At 40.3% G+C, this 21,518-nt stretch overlaps 1 protein-coding gene across 5 annotated transcripts in view; it reads left to right on the top strand.

Annotated features, from left to right (window-relative positions):
- Positions 1–21,518, top strand: part of GNG7 (G protein subunit gamma 7) — a 373,686-nt gene that overhangs the window by 322,010 nt on the left and 30,158 nt on the right. Inside the window, exon 1 of one of the 5 annotated variants that reach the window (XM_027853091.1) lies at positions 20,876–20,899. The exons of the other annotated variants lie outside the window; for them this stretch is intronic. The gene's annotated coding sequence lies outside the window, so the exon portion shown is untranslated. Of the gene's footprint in view, positions 1–20,875; positions 20,900–21,518 lie in introns of those variants that run through there. 5 annotated transcript variants of the gene reach the window in all.

Here is a 21,518-nt window from a genome sequence, read left to right as displayed (position 1 = left end):
GTGAGATTTCTGTATGGTTCTTTAATAAAACCTTTGGTCTATTTCATTTCTTACTCCTAAGCCATGTTTTCCAACATAGTTTTTCAGCTTCTCTTATGTTTACCTCATTGAAGCCAGCAGATAGTGGAACGGCTTGTCACACAACATAGTAAGTGCTTAATAAATGCGTTTTGGCTGACTGACAGAAGGTGAAACTTGAAGGAAGTATGGAGATCCAGGAGGTAGAGATAGGAGGGAGAGAATCCCAGGCATAAGGGACAGCCCAGAGCAAGAAATGGGGTGTCTGATTGGACCAAGAGCCAGGAGGTTTCACGGGCTTCCACTTATGCCCATTCATTTGGCCTCCCTAGTTCTGCTCCTCATCACTTCTTGCCTGGCCTGTTCTGATGGCTGACTAATTGGTCTCTCAGCTCCAGGCTTTCTTCTCTCATCTATGCCCACAACTGCCAAACTGGTATTTCTAAAACATGTATGTAACCATGTCACTCCCCTGCTCAAGAAGCTCCTGTGATTCCCTATTGCTTCTAAAATAAAACACAAACTCGTAGCATTTAAAGCCATTTATACCAGTCGTCTTGACTTTTGTCTTCTGCGGTACTGCCATGACTCTGGAAGAGAGAGTGAGGCTGATGACTTTGTGCAACTGTGCCTCACTTAAATCCAGTTCACGTGCAAGTCATCACCTGTGATGTCGTTGGTCCTCTTCCAAAGGACGAACAACAATTCTGCTGTGCTACTCACCTGCATGATCATGGAAGTTATGACCTTTGTAGGCTTCAGTTTCCTCATCTACAAAATGGGAGGATTGATGAAATGACCTCTAAGTCCTCTCCTAACTCTAAAATCCTTTGACCCTCCGAACCACCTGTGCTTCCAGGTCCTTAAGGTTCCTACCCAGAACTTGGGAAACCCTAGAGATGCTTCCTAGATGCTTCCTAATCTTTTGCAAGTATTATTTAACTCCTACTTAAGTCACCAGTCATCAGCTTTAACAAGGGCAGGCAATGACTTGTCCAGAACCACATAGCAAGTTTTTCATAAAACCAAGACGACGACCTAGACTTCCAGGCTACATACAGCTCTTTCCACTGCTCCATGGCAGGCAATCACACAGCCCTCAGTCATGAAAAGAGCTTGCATTTTCTCACTCAATATTGTTTGTCCAGCCATAGAAATTCGATGTTGAGCTGTTGGGATTTTTTTTTCCTCCCTTTTTTTTGAGGGTTGGGAGGTTGCTGCACTTGGAGGAAAAAAATTCAATAGCTCATTCAACTGCAAGGCTACTAGCTCAGGAAGTTTTAAAGAAAGACGGAGCCTGCTTTTGTCTTTCCCAGAGACAAGGCATCAATGCCATCACCCTCCCAGCCTCTCTCCGTGCCAACAAAGCATAAGATAATCATTGTAGCTACCGAAAGGATGCACACTCACTTGCCAGATTTTCCCCCACTTCCTCTCTGAGCCCACCTTCCAATGGGGCTTGACTCATAGTCAGGAACATTTTGCTCATAGGGCCTATTACTGCATGGAAATTCCTTCCCAGCTTCTCCAGCAGCTGGGAGTTCATTATCTACCTTAATTAGGAGATTTGAAAAGAGCAGGCTCTTCATAAAATCAGCATAGACCTGGCATCTGCAACCAGAGATTTACCTAGTGCCGATAAACTTTTCCATTATGTTGGTACAGTGAAGTCCTAGAAGTTTGGCGGGATAGAAAGAATACTGAACTGGAAATCATGACTGTGACTGGGGGATAATCCATCAGGATTGTTGCAGACTGGACTCATGATTTGGGTTCCAGTTCTGGAATTCTATGATCCTAAATTCAGAAGATAGGTTCTAGTCCCACCTCTGCCTCTGACTTACTTTGGGACTTTGAACAACTCATATGACCTCTCTAGGTCTCAGTTTCCCCATCTGTAAAGTGAAAGAAGGTCAACTGGACGGATCTCTTGTCTTTCAATTCTGAAACTCTGTTACTTTATTTCGCTCTATAATCCTATTACAATACAATCCTATACACAATTAATTGGATTTCCTTGGGTAATGTTTTTCCTGGTTAATTGAAGTATACCTTTTGGGTTTGAAACCGTTCTGTTACATGGATTTATATTACTTTCCTTCATAGGCAAGCAGTCTGGGGAATGTGATTGAAGCATTTTGATGACAAGTGATCTTGTGTTATTTCTTGCACAAGGCAAGGAGTTAATTAGGTTGTCCCATTTTATCTCCCAGAAGCTGATAGTTTTCTATTTGAAATTTTTTTAATCTTCTCGATTAGACTAGAAGCCTCATTGGAACAATGACCAGGTCTTTTTCATCCTACATTCCCTCCTTTCCCTAGCACAGCCCCTTGCATATGATAGGTGCTTAGTAAACAAAAATGGACAAGAAGTCACAGGATGTCAGCACTGTCAGGGAGCTTAGCAGTAACAATAATGATAGATTACCTTTGTCTAGTCCTTTACAGATTATAAGCAACTTTCTTCATCATAACCCTGAGAAGCAGGTAGGACTAGTTGTATTATCTCCATTTTACAGATGGAAAGAGTGAGGATCAGAGAGGAGATTATGACTTGCCTACACCAGAGTCAGAGCTGAAAGGAACCTCAGAACAGAGACTAGCAGAATGAGAAGGAGCCTCATTTTGCAGCTAGAGAAAATGAGACAAGGGAGGGATTCCCAACCAATCATGCCCAAGTTGGTTCCCTTTGGCTCCTGTAATAAGAAGACTATGTCTTGGCGACCATCACTTAGTTCAGTTTCAGGGATTTGAGCAATGAAACTATTGCCTCAGCATCACAGGCTGCATAGTTCACATTCTTTTTCCCTTACGCACCCAGATCAGCCAACTTGCCGAAACATCCGTTGAAATTGCATTCTTTCTTTTCTTTTGAGGAAGAAAACAGCTCCAGCAGTTGCTCAGATGTCAGTTTATCGAGCAGTTTGGGAGTGGCTTGCTCCCAACTATGAGAAATATGCCAGGAATTCAGAGACCAGGGGGATCACCAGCATTTTTGTTTTTTACTGTAATAATTTCCTGACTGTCTGGAAATCACCCTTTTGGGTGGAGTTTGTACCTTGTGCCTAAACTGTGAGGAAGATTTGCCCTTACAAGCCTTTCTGGAGAAGGCCCCAGGGTGCCGTCCTACAGTTGGAGCCATATGGCTAAACCTCTGTTTTTCCAACTGAAACATGTTAAGGCAGGTTGGGTTTCTCTGGCTCCTCAGGATGCATACCTGTGAGGTGGCAGTTTCATTCTCCAATTTAGGTGCTGCCTTTGAAGGTTTAGATCTCCAAAGGGCAAAGAAGTCTCCCTAGAACCCAGATTAAATGCATTTGTTGCTGCTAAAACATTCACCAGAGCCAGCTCCAACTGAGTAAAAAGAACACTGAGCTAGAAGGCAAAATACCTAGGTTCTAGGTTCTGTCTAGAAGAGAAGAAATTTTCAAATGTAAACCATAGAATGTTAGAATGCAAGGCCCCTTAGAAAATAGGATGTCAAAGCTAGGAGAGCCTTTAGAATAGATGATGTTGTGAATACAAGGGACCCTAAAGTAACAGCTCTGCCATTGACTTACTCTGTGTATAACCTTGAATGAGTCATTTCTTTTCTGCATGCCTCTGTTTCTTCCTTTGTAAAAATGAAAGGGCTATACTAGGTGACCACAAAGATCCCATTGCAGGTCTGATATTCTGTGGTCCAAATCTTTCAAACTACTAGTGGTCAAACTCCTCTTTTCTCTAAGATATTTCACTTATTCTGTTAACCTTGCGTCTGCAGGCAAGATGATGGGATAAGCTCTGGGAAACACTCAATGCTAGCCGGGTTCATTTGAAACAAAAGACCTAAATCATGATTTGCTATCTTCTTACTCTTGGGTTCATCCCATACCTTCAGCATCAACCAGCCGTGTTGCTCATACTGACTTGTAGGGAAGGAAGCAGTTTTCAATGCCACAAAAGCCTTACATCAGCATTGCAAAACTGATATTGCCTGAAGAGAAGAGACATAGATGCTCTATTGAGAAATCTTTACAGAGATTCACCATAGAGAGCAGGAATAGATATACTGAGGCTCTGTTTCTTCATCTGTAAAATGAGGAGGTTGGATTCGGATTAGTTAACCTCTGAGGTTCTGCTAGCCTGGGCAGTCTATTCTAAACTAAACCTTCCAACTCAGACATTCTGTGCACTGAGAGCATGACCAGCTCTGACGTTCTTTGTGCCCAGTGCCTCCCAACTCTCCTATTCTCTCTGTAGATAAGGCTTGTAAATTTTAAAATGCTCAGTAATTTTTGAGTTACCATTGGCAGCATTATAATGTTCCTTCCAATTCAAACATCCTGTGTCCTGTGTACAAAGGACCCAATTTAACAACTCTGATATCACATGCTCCATAGTCCAGATGTACAAACCAGCCTTCTGCATATTGTCCATCCCATTTTCATCTTCAGGTTGGCAGGAAGTAGTGGACAAGGCTCTCTGTTCCAGTGCTAAGGGGAATACTCCTCTGGGCCGAGAGGATGAAATTGGTTAAAGACAGCAGCATTTAGCAAAGGATAGGGAGCAAAATAGGTAGCCTTCAATTGGAGAATGGCTAAATAAAGTATAGTATATGAGTGTAACAAATTATTACTCCCCCAAAAAATGATGACTGAAAAATGCAGAGAAGCTTGAGAAGACTTATATGAACTAGTGGAGAGTAAAGAAAGCAGAATGAGAAAAACTGTATATGCTATGACTACGAAATGTAAATGGAAAAAATAAAAGAAGGATGGAAACTGAACTCTGTATAATTATAATAAATAGTTTGGGCTCTGGAAAAGAGTTGAGAAAGTGTATCTCCCTCCATTCTTTGTAGAGGGACATTGATAGGTGTGGAATATTGCACTTGCTGTCAGACATGGTTGGTTTTGCTGAACTCCTTTTTGTCGTCCCTCTGAATCTTTGTTATGAGAGTTGGCTTTCTGGGGAGTGGAGAGGAGAGACATATTTGAAAATGAAAGTGATATAGAAATGAAAGATATAAAAATAAGATAAATAGGGGCAGTTAGGTGGCGCAGTAGATAGAGCTCCGGCCTTGGAGTCAGGAGGACCTGAGTTCAAATTGGGTCTCAGACACATGACACTTACTGGATGTGTGACCCTGGGCAAGTCACTTAACCCTGATTGCCTTACCAAAAAGAAAAAAAAAGGTAAATAATACCACCAAGAGACATTTGAATTGAGTTTTAAAAGATTAAAATTGTTATTAACGTACTTGTTTTTTACCATCATCTTTTATTTAGGACAGGGATAGGGAACCTATGGCCTGGAGGTCACATGTGGCCTTCTAGGTCCTTGAGTACAGCCTTTTGATTGAGTCCAAGTTTTACAGAACAAATCCTTTTCTTTAAGGGATTTGTTCTTTGAAGTTTATATTCAATCCAAGGACCAAACTTGAGGACCTAGAGGGCCACATGTGGCCTGGAGGCCACAGGTTCCCCACGCCTGATCTAGGATGTCCTCAACATTAGGCAAGTCCAAAACTCAGTCCTGGGCTCAGAGCATAGTTTAGCTTAATCTCCCATGTCTTATTTGATAGTGGTTGATGCTAGTCAATGATGTTATAAGCGATGAACCCCTAGCTCTGCAATTGCTTTAGTCATTGAAGAAAGAATCAGGTTCCCTGGTTAGAATAGTACCTTAGCCAAAACAAGAAAAGGAACTCGATTGTTTTAAAAAATATATTTTCAGGCCAAGGATTGGAATTTTTTAAAAAGTTGCTGTTTTTTTCTTATTTATCCAGAAAAAACAGAGCACCGCACATAAACCCCCGTCTTTGAGCATTCCATTTTAGAATGCCACAGAAGCCTAGAGTGTTTGAGCCAGGCAAGACCCTCAGAACATAGCCTATCGGGGCTGAGGGCACCCTCAAGAGCATGGGATGGCAGACCTCACATGGGCCTTAGAAACCTCTCAAGCCCAATCCCTTCACTCTTCAGAGGAGTAAACTGGGCTTCAAGGAAGGCAGGTGACTTGCCAGAGGTCACACAGCTAGCAAACCTGTATGTGTAAGTGTTGGAACCAGATCTTCTGACTATTCCCATTTCTTTTTTTTTTTCTGTTCCCATTTCCAGACCACTTTACAGTTTACAAAACATTTTCCCCAAAACAATGCTATGAGGTAGATTAGTGACATGTTAAACCCCCATTTTACAGATGAGGGAAGTGAGATGCAGAGAAGTGAATTGACTTGCCTTATAGGGTAAAATAAAGATTAAGGGCCAGAACCAGGATTTTAACTCAAGTTATTCTTGGACTCCAAGTCCAAGGCTGTTTCTAGTAATACCCAATTTGCCCCAGAGGCCAAGAAGCAGGGAATTTTCACCTCTGTGCTAAGCTTAGTGACTCCTGGGAGTTGGAGGTATGACTTGCTGCTCTGAAACCACAGGCAGCTCTGCACTGGCTGAATATAATGTATATATATATATATATATATATATATATATATATATATAATCTTAACAGTTTTCCAACATCCTCTTCTCTCTTGTCTCTTCCTCTATTTTGGCCTCACGAAATAACCGGAGTAGTCATCTCTTCAGTGTTTTAGACCACTGTCTACACACTGTAGTAGCAGAGGTAGTAGGCACAATAACAATCCAAATCTCAATGACGCTTTAAAGTGCTTTCTACAAAGCACTTTCCTCACAACAAACCTTTAAGGTAAGTAGTGTAAGAAGTATTCCTGGGACCACAGTGGATAGAGCTCCTACCTTGGAGTCAGGAAGACCTGAGTTCAAATTCGGCCTCAGATACTTGACACTTAACTAGCTGTGCGACCTTGGGCAAGTCACTTAACCCTGATTGCCTAGCCCCCCCAAAAAAAGTATTCCTATTTTACAAGTGAGGGAACTGAGGCTCAGAGAGGTTAAATGGAAAGATTATTGGACTTGAAATCGGAAAGACTCAGATTTGATTTCTACCCCTAGCTATGTTGCATCTAAGCCTCAGTTTCCTCATCTGTAAAATAATATTTGCCCTACCTACTATTTCACAGGATTATTATGAAGATAAAATTCGATATAAGATGTGAAGGCATTCTAAACTATAAAGAGCTATTTAGTAAAATGATGGTGTTAGTTATCAGTCCTGCCAGTAACCTACTCTGCATCTCTCATGGCCCTTCCTTCCTCTCTATTCCTATTAGCACCCCAATACCAACCTTGATGAGAACCTTCTTGGACTATTGTAACCTCCTAATAAATCCTCTGCTCTCCACTTTCTCCTCTCCTGCATCCCTCACACCACTGCCACAGTAACCTCATGTGTGTAGTTCAGGTCTCACCAGTATTGCTAAGAGGGGCCCGTCACTAGCTTGGATGTAGAACAATGAAATTTTGTAGCAACTCTTAAAGACCATCCCCTGAATTTTAGGGGGATCTTGATCTACATCCATTGACATAGTTTTCATGTCGATGAATGACCAATCTTTAAAATATTAAAGTATATATAGATTTGGTGCTGTCTCTTCTCTGCTCAGAAATCTTCAGGGGCTCCCCATTGCCTGCTGAGTAAACTCTCTGGGGACATTCAAAGCCCTTACCCGTCTGGCATCACCAGACTACCTTTCCAACCTTACCTCTATTACTGTGCTTCTCTCCTTGTAGTCTACTCTCCAGCCAAACCTGACTGCTCCATGCTCCCCAAGGTCTCATGCTTCTGGCCTTTGCCCACATCATTCCCTATATCTGGAATGTCTTCCTTCTCCTTTACCTGCTGAATTCCTCCTCAGCCTTTAAAACCTACCTCCAATGCTACCTCCCCCAAAAAGCCCTTCCTGATTCCCCTAGCTATTAAACTTTCGAACTTTGGATGACATCATGTTCTTCACTTCTTTAACGCACTTCTACATTACTGTGGATGATCATAATCTGTGTTACGTGTCATATCCCCCAATTAGACTGTGAGTTCCATGAAGTTAGTTCTCTCAGCTTTGTATCTCTTCCAGTTCCCATTCCAGGGCTCTGCACACAGTGAGCACTTAACATATTATTTCTTGAATAAATGGTAGAAATAATGTCTACCTAATGCAACGTAGCCTGTGCCTTGTGATCAATGGCTGCTTAAGATACATCACTGACTGACTGACTGACATTGCAGTTTGTATCCAAGTAATTGCACAGAATTATCAAAGCTTTGCTTCTTTGTCCCAGGGTTCCTTAAAAGGCTCTTACGCTAGGTGATGTTTACATTCTGCTGACTGATCTTTCAAGTTTATTTTGGCTTCTCAGAATCACTCCATTGACCATATTTACCCCATACTAAGACTTGGTGATCCGTAACCTGTCTTGGGTACATATAGAGTCCAGTTACTAATGACGTGTTCAATCAGTCCCATTCAGAAACAACAGAAGCTTTCCGGATGGGTGTCAGAGAGCTGGGAATGTGGTCAGTTACCCAAACAAGCACTTGCTGCCGACATGCCAGGGAGTCTGGGGGATCACAGCAACTAGAGCAAGAAAAACATGTCCCAGAAATCATTGAGTCCAATACCTTCCTTCTACAGAGTAAGAAACTGAGGCCAAGAGAGGAGAAGTAACTTGAAGGTCATACAGTCAGCAAACAGAAAGCTGAGAGCTAAAGTAGGAAACCTACGAGTTAATAAGAGGAGAATTTGTAAATGAAGCCTGTAGTTGCAACCTGGCTTAGGCTGCTTGGCAAGTTTGGATTCATCATTGAAAGGTGCACTGATAGAATGGGAAGAGAAGTGGCCTGAGAGAACTTTGAGCCATAGCTCTGCCACTGACCAGCTGTGTGACCCTAGGCAAGTCACTTAACCTTTCTGAGCCTTAGTTTCCTCATTTTTAAAGTGGAAATCGTAATATGCCACCTTCCTCACAGGGTCATTGTGAGGACTATACTCCATAAACATAAGGTATTATTCTCAGTAATAATGACAGAGTTCATGCTTTTTTTGACAAGTGCAGCATCTGATTTTGAGCAGGAGTCTTATAGTGTAATGGAAAGAGCATTGGACCAGGAATTAGAAGACTTGGGTTCTAATATCAGCTGTCATCAGTTTGTGGTGGGATCTTTGGGCGAGTCATCTCTCTCTGAGCTTTAGTTTCCATATGTATAAAATCAAGGCTGGACCTTGGTTCCTTTTGGCTCTAACACTGGGTTCTAAAAGCCCTCCTAGCTCTGATTTTTCATGTTCCAAGGTCCCTTCCAGCTCTAGTTTTATATATTCTAAAATCCTTTCCAAATTGGACATTTGATGTTCTATGATCCTATGAGGGCTTTAAAAACCTTAAAGCAATATAGAACCATGATTACTGTTTTTACTGGTAGAATTTATCCCAGTAAAAGTGAAAGTTTGGATGAAAGCTGTCATATGCAAGTCATTAATCTCTTACTTTTTTTTTCTTCTTTTTTTGGCTAGGCAGTGGGGTTAAGTGATTTGCCCAGGGTCACACAACTAGTAAGTGTTATGTGTCTGAGGCCAGATTTGAACTCAGGTCCTCCTGAATCCAGGGCCGGTGAATCTCTTACTTTTTAATATTTATTATCTACTTTATAGTAGCAAAAATGTGGAAATCTGGGTTTAAGCTCCACAGGTCTCTTGAGTATTAAAACGGGGTCATCATGAAAATAATAGAGAGGTGGGAAGGGACTATCAGTGAGTCAAGCAGGAGATTGTATTAATTCCACAAGGGATGCTTAAAAAATGTTGCAGGGACTCAGGGACCTCAAAGGATTCAGAGAATGCTGCCTTTTTACACGCGAGCCACTTCAGCCAAAAATCCCTCTGAGTTTGCGGATGTCCCACTTGCCGTAGATCAGTGAGTTGACCTATTATTGGATCTTAATCCAGTTGAGGAGTGTAGTAGAGGTAGTCAGGGCCAGAAAAGGTCTTGGCCCAGAGCCTCCTTTCCATAAATGTCATTCATGTAGGCTTTGAGTGATAGAAACAAGCATAGAATAACAGAGATGGATGGGAATCTTAGAACAAAAAATGTCGAAACTAGAAGAGTTCTTAGGACACGGAGCGTCAAAGCTAGAAAGGACCTTAACACCTAGAACCTGGAAGATCAGAGCTTGACGGGCCCTTAGAATGCAAACTATTGAAATGAAATCAGGCTTTAGAAAAAAATCATCTAATACATCATTTCCCAAACTCTTCTCCCAGGCCTGCTATTCTGCATGGTGTGAGTGAAAATTTATGAGAAAACTTATCTTAGCAATGTCTGCACCTCTTATACTTCAATGAGCAGTCCTTCCAATAAGACAACTCAGCCATACCTTTTGACGTTGTGTGATTTTTGTCCATGTCATCCTTTAAGTGTTCCATAAAGGATGTACCCAGTTCATTAGAGGCCCACTTATAGATGCAGTGCTAGAGCCATCTCTCATTCTTGCTAAATGGCCAGCCTACCTGTTCTTCTAGTCATACATGTCCTTGATAATGTTTTTACAACACTTTTCATGTATAATTTGCTGCAGCCTATTTTCAGGCATCATGCATCATTCCATTGCCCTTTGAGTCACCTGTAGTTGTTACTGTTCAGAGATCATAATGTTCCACATTTTGCAGCCATATAACATTAGAGGAAGCATATTGGTGTTGAAGAGATGGACTTTTGTGACTGCCTCTAAAATATTAAACATGAAATTATGTAGCTATCAAAAATATATACATGCTGCAAATTTTTGGTATAATAAGTAAGTTTCTTTTATTTTGCTTGAAAATTCCCTACCCCTCCTCGATTTGCTTATGCATAAGTCTTCCCCACTTAGTATTTATGCATTCTGTCATTATCTTTTAAGCCCCAAAGTGTGCCTTCACCAAATTGGTTTAAGAAATACTGATCGTAGAATCATATATTAGTAGCAGCAAGGGACCTCAGAGGTCACCTAAGCCAGAGGTGTCAAACCCAAGGCCAACAGTTCTGTTCCTCCCACAAAATTCCAAGTAAAGCCTGAACCAGATTAAAACATAATTGGGAAATGTTTAATGGAATAAATAAAAATACAATACAACATAGATAATACGATTTTCTAAGTCAATATGGGGTTCACAGGGATTGGTTTCTATTTTGATTTTGATACCATTGATCTAGACCAATCACCTCATTTTACAGAGAAAGAAACTGAGGTCCAAGAAAGGAAAATTATTTATCTGAGGCTTGTGCCAAAGGCATCATGATCAGAACCTAGATCAATTCATTTTGCGATTAACAAAGAAGGCCCCTGATTTCCACCAAATTGTTTTTCTGCTGTGCAAAAATACTGACAGAGTCCAATTAAGAGGAGCCCCAACTGCTAACCTCCTTGGTATTTTGTCCATCCCCATATTTTTAGAGAAGTGGCACCACAGTCTTCCCAGATGATAAGCCATTCTGTTTTTATAGATATGAAAGAAAGGAGGTTTCACAACTGCTCTGGGGAAACCGGTTCCAGCAGAACACCTGTTGCGTGAGGGAAGTTCAGGTCACCTCGTGCCTTTCTTCCTGGGTGTGCTTTGGCTTCTCCTGCAGCTGTATTTAAATTTAAAAAACAACACATCCCTTACTATGTCCAATGTGCCCCCCAAAAAAATGCAACTATTAACCTTAAGGACCCCAAGACATTTGGGAAACAGCAGTTGTACTGTCACTAATGGAGACCCCATCTGAAAAGCTATAGGGTGTTAGGGCTGAAGAGACATGAGAGCATAGTTTCCTAATCTGTAAAATGGGAATAATAACAGCACCTCCCTCCTAGAGATGTCTTGAGGATCCAGTGAAGTGTTATATGTAAAGCACTTGGCAAACCTTAAAATATTCTAAAATATAAGCTATTTTTGTTGTTATTGAGCAAAAAATGGCAGAGCTGAGGACTTGAAAGATTATCTAGTCCAACCCCTTCGTTTTGCAGAGGAAGAAGTCAAGGTGAGAGCCCAGAACCAGAAGAACCAAGGTCACCCTACTCAGCCGAGATCACTCTTCAGTTCAACTCAATAAACACTTATTAATTCAATTGAGGATAATTCAGCAAATAATGTTCATGCACCTACTGTGTGCCAGGCATTGGGGAACAAAGACAAAAGAATAATGATCCCTGCCCTTGAGGAACTTATGGGGAGGGGGGATGGATGGATAATGACATGTTCATCAAAAAATGAATACAAAATAAACACAAAGTTATTCAAGGAGATTAAACTTAAGCTGAGTCTTGAAGGGACTAAAGATTCCAAGAGGTGGAGGTCAGGAGGGAGATCAAGCATGGTCTATCAGAGCATGGAAGTGGGATATAGTGGGGCACAAACAGGAAGCTACAGCTCACAGGCCAGTATGACTGGAACAAAGATGAGATAGTGATGGGAAACCAGTCTGGAAAGATCGATTATGAGCTGCTTCAAGTGAGCTTATATTTCTGCATAGGGGCAATAGGGAGCCACCAAAGCTTTTTAAGCAAAGGATTGACATGATCACACCTTGGTTTTAAGAATGCCAGTTTGGTAGCCATGTGGATGGTAGACTGGAGAAGAGAGAGATCAGCCGGGGGACCAGCTAAGAGGCCAGGGTAAGAGTATGGGCCAGGAGGTGATGTAATACTCCAGAGAGAAGCCTCAAAGTGAAGTGAGTCGGGCTCTGTGAAGGGTGAAAAGGGACTCTGTGAGATGTTGTGACAGGGTGATAACAGGACTTGGACATCTAGGGAATGAGGGAAGAAGAAGACTTCATATGCCCAAAAGGCTGTAAAAATGTGTGCACCCTTGGACCCAGCAATAGCACTTCTAGGGCTGTGTCCCAAAGAGATCATACAAATGAGAAAAGGACCCACATGTACAAAAATGTTTGTAGCAGCTCTTTTTGTGGTGGCAAAGAATTGGAAATTGAGAGGTTGCCCATCCATTGGGGAATGGCCGAACAAGTTGTGGTATATGAATGGAATGGAATACTATTGTGCTGTAAGAAATGATGAACAGGCAAACTTCAGAAAAACCTGGAAAGACTTGTATGGTCTGATGCTGAGTGAAGTGAGCAGAACCAGGAGAATGCTGTACACAGCAACAGCCATGTTGTGCGATGACTAATGTTGATAGACTTAGCCCTTCTCTGCAATACAAGGATCTAAGACATCTCCAAAGGCCTCATGATGGAAAAATCTATCCATATCCAAAGAAAGAACTACGGAGTTTGAATGCAGATCGAAGTATACTATTTGCTATTGTTTTCTTCTGTTGTGTTTTGTTTACTCTTTCTGGTGGTTCCTCCTATTGGTTCTAATTCTTCGTTAAAACATCACTAATGTGAAAATATGTTTAATAGGAATGTATATATATAGCCTATGTCAGATTATGTGCCGTCTTGGGAAGGGTGGTGGGGAGGAAGGGGGAGAAAAATTTAAAACTCAAAAGCTTATGGAAGTGATTGTTGATAAATCAAAATAAATTAATAAAGTTAAAAAAAAAAGAAAATGAAGAGTTCAGGATGATCGCCTCTAAGATAAAATATAAACTCCTTTTTTTTCTTTTTTTTTTTTTTTTTAGCTTTTAAAGCCCTATACAATCTAGTCCCTAACCTTTACAACCTCATCAGACATTATTCCCCCTCCCACATTCTGCGATCCAGCCAAACTGTCCTGTTCCTGACATGTGGTACTTCATCTCCCATCTCTGTGTCTTTGTACTGGCCATTTCACATGCCTGGAAAAGTACTCCCTCCTTACTTCAACTTCAAAGAATCCTTGCCTTCCTTTAAGATATATCTCAATACCATCTTCTCCATGAAGCCTTTCTTGGTCCTCCCAAACTGCTTTATAGTTAACTGATTTGTGTATGTGTTTGTTAACTTTACATTTATTTTATATACATTTATTTTACATTTAACTTTACATATTTTGTGTGTGTGTGTATAATGTGTGTATATATGTATGTATGTATATGTAGGTATGTATACAGGGTGTCCCAAAAGTCTTAGTGTAAGTGTCTTTGTTGTTTCTCCCATTAGGTTGGACTGTTTCATTCTTTGTACTTGTATCCCCAGCGCCTAGTTCAGTGTATGGCACCTAATAGGCATTTAATAAATACTTGTTGATTGATTGATTGATTGATAGATAGTTCAGGTTGCAAATCTGGATGGTTGGGGGTGCCCTCAACAGAAATAGGAATGTTCAAAAGAAGGGTGGTTTGAGGGCAGAACTCAATGAAATTCAATTCATCAAGCACTTAAATCTCTTCCATGTTCTCAGCACTCTGGTAGGTACTGGGGATATAAAGTAAAAACTAAACTAGTCCCTGGTCTTAAAGAGAATCTCCATGGACATAAAGGAGAGTTTCCAAAAGTAGGGAGTGGTTAATGGTATCAGATGCTGCAGAGAGGTCAAGGAGGATGAGAACTGAGAAAAGGCCATTGGATTTTGCACCTACCATATAAAAGAAACGTGGAGATACAACGCTAAAATACAACATGATCCTTGCCCTCAAAGAGCTTACATTTTACTGGACAGGGAAGTATATGACAGACACAGGTAAGTATAACAAGGTAGGGGATGATGGGGACAAATGAAAAATCCAAAAACTATTCTAGGAAGATTTTGTCCTGATTCAGGGACCACTCTTTAAACCGTTCATCTTGGCTTATGTGTACACAAATGAGCAAAAGGGGCTTGTGTTCTTCCTGCTTAAAAATAGCTGAGTGTAGAACATATGCTTTCTGTGCCTCTCAAAGAATGATATAACAGCTCCCACTTGTACTTTTCTCATAACATCCCTCCTAAGTAGCCAAAACAGAGATTATTATCCCCTATTTACAGATGAGGAAACTAAGGTTCATAGAGGAGGAGTAGCTTACCTGTAGCCATACAGTAAGCAGCAAATCTGGGCAGCTAGGTGAGACGGTGGACAGAGTGCTGGGCCTAGAGTCAGGAAGACTCATCCTCATGAGGCTTCAGACACTTACTAGCTGTGTGACCCTGGGCAAGTCACTTCACCCTGTTTGCCTCAGTTTCTTCATCTGTAAAATGAGCTGGAGAAGGAAATGGCAAACCATTCTTGTAGTATCTTTGCCAAGAAAACCCCAAATGGGGTCATGAAGAGTCAGAAATGACTGAAAAACGACTGACCAACAACAACAAAAGTGGCAAATCAGGAACTCAAACCCAGGTCTTCTTCTAACATCAGGTCCACTGTTTTTTTTTCCACTGCACCATGATGCCTCTTGTAGCACTTAGCATTTACTGCTTGGCATTACTTACTCAGTCACTCTGTGACCATGGACAAGTCACATTTTCATGTGTGGAAAATTAGTAGTTTGAGCTAGCTAATCTCTGACCCCTTCCAGCTCAGAGACTCTATGAAATTATGTATAGTTTTTCATACATCTGTGTGTCTATCTAGGTATATTCTAGTCCCACCCCCAACTAAACTGTAAGCTCCTATTGGGCAGGAACCACATTTTCTCCTTCTTTGTATCCTCCATAGTTCCTTGCTCACAGCAGTGTTCATTAGTCAGTTGATTTGAAACAGAGGTTCCCAAACTTATATGGCCTACCACCCCCTTTAAAAAAAAATTACTCAAGGGGGCAGCTAGGTGGCACAGTGGATAGAGCTCCAGCCTTGGAATCAGGAGGACCTGAGTTCAAATCTGGCCTCAGGCACTTGATACTTACTAGCTGGGCAAGTCACTTAACCCTGATTGCCTAAGTCAAAAAAAAAAAAAAATTACTCAGCACCCCCCTAGAAATCTACTTTCTTGAACCCTTTAACTTTTTTTAAAATTTGCATCATTTCAAAAAATATATAAAATATTTAAAAATGATGCATCTTAAATGTAATAATTTATTGTAAATTTCTGGGTTTTTTCCTGCATTGAAATTTTGATGATACAATACTGTGTCATGTAACTGTATAGAATCATATTGTAAACAAGTCATTACATGCACATATTCCTGCTGATGCATGCCAGACTTCACCACACTAGCCTGCCAACACCTGCTTGTTAAGACTTGTCAGCAGACTTGACCACTAATTGGTTATAACTTGCATTTTGTGTGTTTATTTGGAGAATAATATAATCACTACCACTTTGCTTCTGTTTCATAACAGATAAAAAATGTACAAACGGTTTTTCAAAATTTTTCTTATCTTCTCTTCTTTCCTTATACTTCTGTCACCCCCTTACTTTTATTCAATGCCCCCCAATTGCACCCAAGACTACTACCACCCCCTTGGATCATATTAGCACCCCCTAGGGGATGGTTTCACCCACTTTGGGAACCTGTGAATTTTGAAAACATTGCCCCCATCAGCATGGTACAATGGAAAAAGCATGGGATTTGGAGTCAGGAGACCTGGCTCTGACACATCGACTAACTCTATTTAATCCATGGCCCAGGATCATAGGAAAACAGCTCAGCAGATTTACACAGATTTACACGTGCCAGCTTCTATCTCGGGGACTCTAATGCAGTCTTTCTTTGACTCATGCCCCCTACTCAGGGTTTTCTTGGGGACCATTAGTATTTGACTCATTTGTCTCCACTCAAAAATTCCACCAGGAGCATTAGAATTTGGGTCGTGTCTAGGTCTCCACAAAAAGGGGAAAAATACCCTCTATTCTCACTGAAGCTCTCAGACTTAACAAAACATCAAACAGCTAAGCTTTATTTAACCTAGCCAAAAAAATCCACAAAGGACTTGCACCTGGTCCCATAAATAGCTGAAAAAAAACTTTTTCCCCTCTCCTGAAAGTATCCGCTTCCCAGGGACCATACAGTCCCCCAGACTTCCAGTTCTACCCTGGGGTTAAGGCTGTCCTCTCAAGAGAAAAACATTAAGATTCCTGGATAATTAAACAGCCTTCCCCTCCCATAAGCACCACCTCCCCAGGGACCTACCCAGTCCTCTAGACTTACTGTACTATTCCAGCGTTGAAGCACTGCCCCAGAAAAGGAAAGGCACTCAAACAGGGCAGTTCAAGGATCAATTCCCCTATTCCTCAAATTTGCACAATCCACGTAACTCACATTACCAGTAGTAGTGCTATGATGGGAAGTATACTCCTCAAGGGAAGGGATTATTTCCTTTTTGTCTTTGTAGCCCAGCACCTATTTCAGTGGCACACAGCAGGCACCTAACAAATGCTTTTGAACTGATTGGTGGATACCAGACTGGTTTGTTCCCGAGATATCCTCTCTCCATTCCTTGCTGTTCTTCAGCCTTATAGCTCCTTCGCCATTACTGCTAGCAGACACGTTGCTAGTCCTCCCAGCATACCTTGGGAACTCCTTACTTGCTACTCTTCTGTCCTCTGTTGTAGTTTCTGAGGTACAGAGTTCCCTGGCAGCTAGGTAACACTGTGGATAGGGTGCTGGACCTGGAGTCAGGAAGACCTGAGTTCAAATATGACTTTAGACACTTACTAGCTGGGCAAGTTACCTAATGACTCAGGACCTCATCTGTAATAATAATAGTACTAGATTTCCAGGGTTGCTATGAGAATCAAATGAGATTTGTAAATCGCTTTGCAAACATTAAAGCACTATATAAATGTTAGCTGCTGCTGCTGCTACTACTACTACTACTACTACTACTACTACGGTTTAGGGGTACTGGGACCCCAAAATCATGACACATGGCTCCTGCCGGAATGAATTCAACCCAAACCTTCTTTCAGCCAAAGACAAGGTTTATTAAAGATCCTCCATATTGGCCAGACTCTTAAGGAATCTGAATATTTGTGAGCCCTTGGCTAGACTCTTAAAGAATCTGAGTACCTTAATGGTGACCAGATGGACTTTATATACAAAAATTCTGTGAGAGGGATCTAGGAGTGGCCAGATTGTTTGGGGTGACTGGAGGAGGGATCTGGGAGAAGGGGTCTAGGGAGGATCTTGATGGGAGTGGCCAGTAGGCTGGGGTGACTGGAGGAGAGGTCTGGGCGAATATTGATGAGAATGGTAGAAAGGAGTTTAGATAGGATCAAGGGTGGGAAGTGGCCTGGGGCCATGGGGAGGTAGTCAGTGGAGGGCTGGGCTAGATTAAGGGTAACAAAGAATTGGGCATAGGTGATAATGAAAGGCCAGTTGACAGGATTGCAGCCTCAGAGGACATCAGAGACTTCCTTGACCAAGTAGGAAAGTTCAAGGTGGGGGTCTTTTTTTTTTTAATTAATTTATTTTGATTTATCAACAATCATTTCCATAAGCTTTTGAGTTTTAAATTTTTCTCCCCCTTTCTCCCCAAGTAGGGGTGCAATCTGATATAGGCTATACATATACATTCCTATTAAACATATTATCACATTAGTCATGATGTAAGGGAGAATTAGAACCAATAGGAGGAACCACCAGAAAGAGGAAACAAGACAAAACAAAACAGAAGGGAAAAAAAATAGCAAATAGTATGCTTCTTCGATGTGCATTCAGACTCCATAGTTCTTTCTCTGGATGTGGATAGCATTTTCTATCTTTGGAGATGTCTTAGATCCTTGCATTGCTGAGAAGGGTTAAGCCTATCAAAGTCAGTCATAGCACGACATGGCTATTATTGTGTACAACATTCTCCTGGTTCTGCTCACTTCACTCAGCATCAGTCCATACAAGTCTTTCCAGGTTTTTCTGAAGTCTGCCTGTTCATCATTTCTTACAGCACAATAGTATTCCATTCTATTCATATACCACAACTTGTTCAGTCATTCCCCAATGATGGGCATCCTCTCAATTTCCAGGTCTTGGCCACCACAAAAAAAGCTACTGTAAATATTTTTGTACATGTGGGTCCTTTTCCCATTTGTACGATCTCTCTGGGATACAGCCCTAGAAGTGCTATTGCTGGGTCAAAGGTTATGCACATTTTTATAGCTCTTTGGGCATAGTTCCAAATTGCTCTCCAAAATGGTTGGATCATTTTACAGCTCCACCAACAATGCATCAGAGTTCCAACTTTCCCACATCTTCTCCAACATTTATCATTTTCCTGTTTTGTCTTGTTGGCCAATCTGTTAGATGTGATGTGGTACCTCAGAGTTGTTTTGATTTGCATTTCTCTAATCAATAGTGATTTAGAGCATTTTTTCATGTGATTATAGATGGCTTTAATTTCTTCATCTGAGAACTGCCTACCCATATCCTTTGATTATTTATCAGTTGGGGAATGACTTGTATTCTTATAAATTTGACTTAATTTTCTATATATTTTAGAAATGAGGCCCTTATTAGAGACACTGGTTATAAAAATTCTTTCCCAGTTTTCTACTTCCCTCCTAATCTTGGTTGCGTTGGCTTTGTTTGTGCAAAAACTTTTCAATTTAATGTAATCAAAATTATCCATTTTGCATTTCATAATGTTCTCTATCTCCTATGTAGTCATGAATTCTTCTGTTCTCCATAAATCTGACAAGTAAACTATTCCTTGCTCTCCCAGTTTGCTTATAGTATCAGCCTTTATATCTAACTCATGAACCCATTTTACTTTATTTTGGTATATGGTGAGAGATTTTGGTCTATGCCTAGTTTCCGTTATTCTCTTTTCCAGTTTTCCCAGCAGTTTTTGTCAAATAGTGAGTTCTTATCCCAGAAACTGAGGTCTTTGGGTTTATTAAATAGTAGATTACTATAGTCATTGACTACTGTGTCTTACATACCTAACCTATTCCACTGATCCACCACTCTATTTCTTAGCCAGTACCAAGTAGTTTTAATGATTGCTGCTTTATAATACAATTTAAGATCTGGAACAGCTAGGCCACCTCCCCCTGCATTTCATTTCATTAGTTCCCTTGATATTCTGGACCTTTTGTTATTCCAAATGAATCTTGTTATTATTTTTTCTAGCTCTATAAAATAAAATTTTGGTAGTTTGATTGGTGTTACACTGAATAAGTAAATTAGCTTAGGTAGAATTGTCATTTTTATTATATTAGCTCGGCCTACTCATGAGCAACTGATGTTTTTCCAGTTATTTAGGTCTAACTTTATTTGTGTGAAAAGTGTTTTGTAATTGTGTTCATATAGTTCCTGGATGTGTTTTGGTAGGTAGACACCCAAATATTTTGTAATGTCTTCAGTAACTTTAAATGGAATTTCTCTTTCTATCTCTTGCTGTTGGTCTTTATTGGTAATACATAGAAATGCTGATGATTTATGTGGGTTTATTTTATAGCCTGCAACTTTGCTAAAGTTGTTTATTATTTCAAGTAGTTTTTTACTTGATTCTCTAGCATTCTGTAAGTATATCATCATATCATCTGCAAAGAGTGATAGCTTTGTTTCTTCTTTGCCTATTCTAGTGCCTTCAATTTCTTTTTCTTCTCTTATTGCCAAAGCTAACATTTCCAGCACCATATTGAACAACAGTGGTATAATGGATATCCTTGCTTCACCCCCCATCTTATTGGAAATGCTTCTAGCTTGTCCCCATTACATATGACGCTTGATGAAGGTTTTAGGTAGATGCTACTTATTATTTTAAGGAAGACTCCATTTATTCCTATGCTCTCTAGTGTTTTCAGTAGGAATGGGTGTTGTATTTTGCCAAAAGCTTTTTCTGCATCTGTTGAGATGATCATGTGGTTTCTGTTAGTTTTGTTGTTGATATGATCAATTATGCTGATAGTTTTCCTAATATTGAACCAGCCCTGCATTCCTGGTATAAATCCTACCTGGTCATAGTGTATTATTCTTTTTTTTTTGGCTGGATTTGAACTCAGGTCTTCCTGACTTCAGGGCCAGCGCTCTATCCACTGTGGCATCTAGCTGCCCCCACAGTGTATTAATCTTGTGATAAATTGTTGTAATCCATTTGCTAGCATTTTATTTAAAATTTTTGCATCTATATTCATTAGGGAAATTGGTCTATAATTTTCTTTCTCTGTTTTAACTTTTCCTGGTTTAGGTATCAGCACCATATTTGTATCATAAAAAGAATTTGGTAAGACTCCTTCTTTGCCTATTTTCCCAAATGGTCCATATTGTATTAGAATTAATTGTTCTTTAAATGTTTTGATAGAATTCGCTTGTAAATCCATCTGGCCCTGGAGATTTTTTCTTAGGGAGTTCATCAATGGCTTGTTTAATTTCTTTTTCTGAGATGGGGTTATTTAAATATTTTACATGCTCTTCTGTTAATCTGGGCAGTTTATATTTTTATAAATATTTATCCATTTCTCTAAGATTGTCAAATTTATTGGCATACAGTTGGGCAAAATAGTTCCTAATTATTGTTTTAATTTCCTCTTCAAAATGGTGGTGGATTAACCCTTTTCATTTTTGATACTGGTAATTTAGTTTTCTTCTTTCTTTTTTTTAATTAAATTAACCAAAGGTTTATCTATTTTATTGTTTTGTTTTGTTTTTTTCATAAAACCAGCTCTTAGTTTTATTTATTAGTTCAATAGTTTTCTTAATTTCAATTTTATTAATCTCTCCTTTGGTTGTCAGTATTTCTAATTTGGTATTTAACTGAGGTGGGGTTTTCTTAAGGCCTGTACCTCATTGCTACTACTACTACTACTACTACTACTACTACTACTACTACTACTACTACTACT

The sequence above is a fragment of the Vombatus ursinus genome, unplaced genomic scaffold (assembly GCF_900497805.2).
Source record: "Vombatus ursinus unplaced genomic scaffold, bare-nosed wombat genome assembly UNPS02009918.1, whole genome shotgun sequence".
Lineage (NCBI taxonomy): Eukaryota > Metazoa > Chordata > Mammalia > Diprotodontia > Vombatidae > Vombatus > Vombatus ursinus.
Note: the sequence above shows the minus strand (reverse complement) of the source record. Positions and strands in the feature narration are given on the sequence as shown.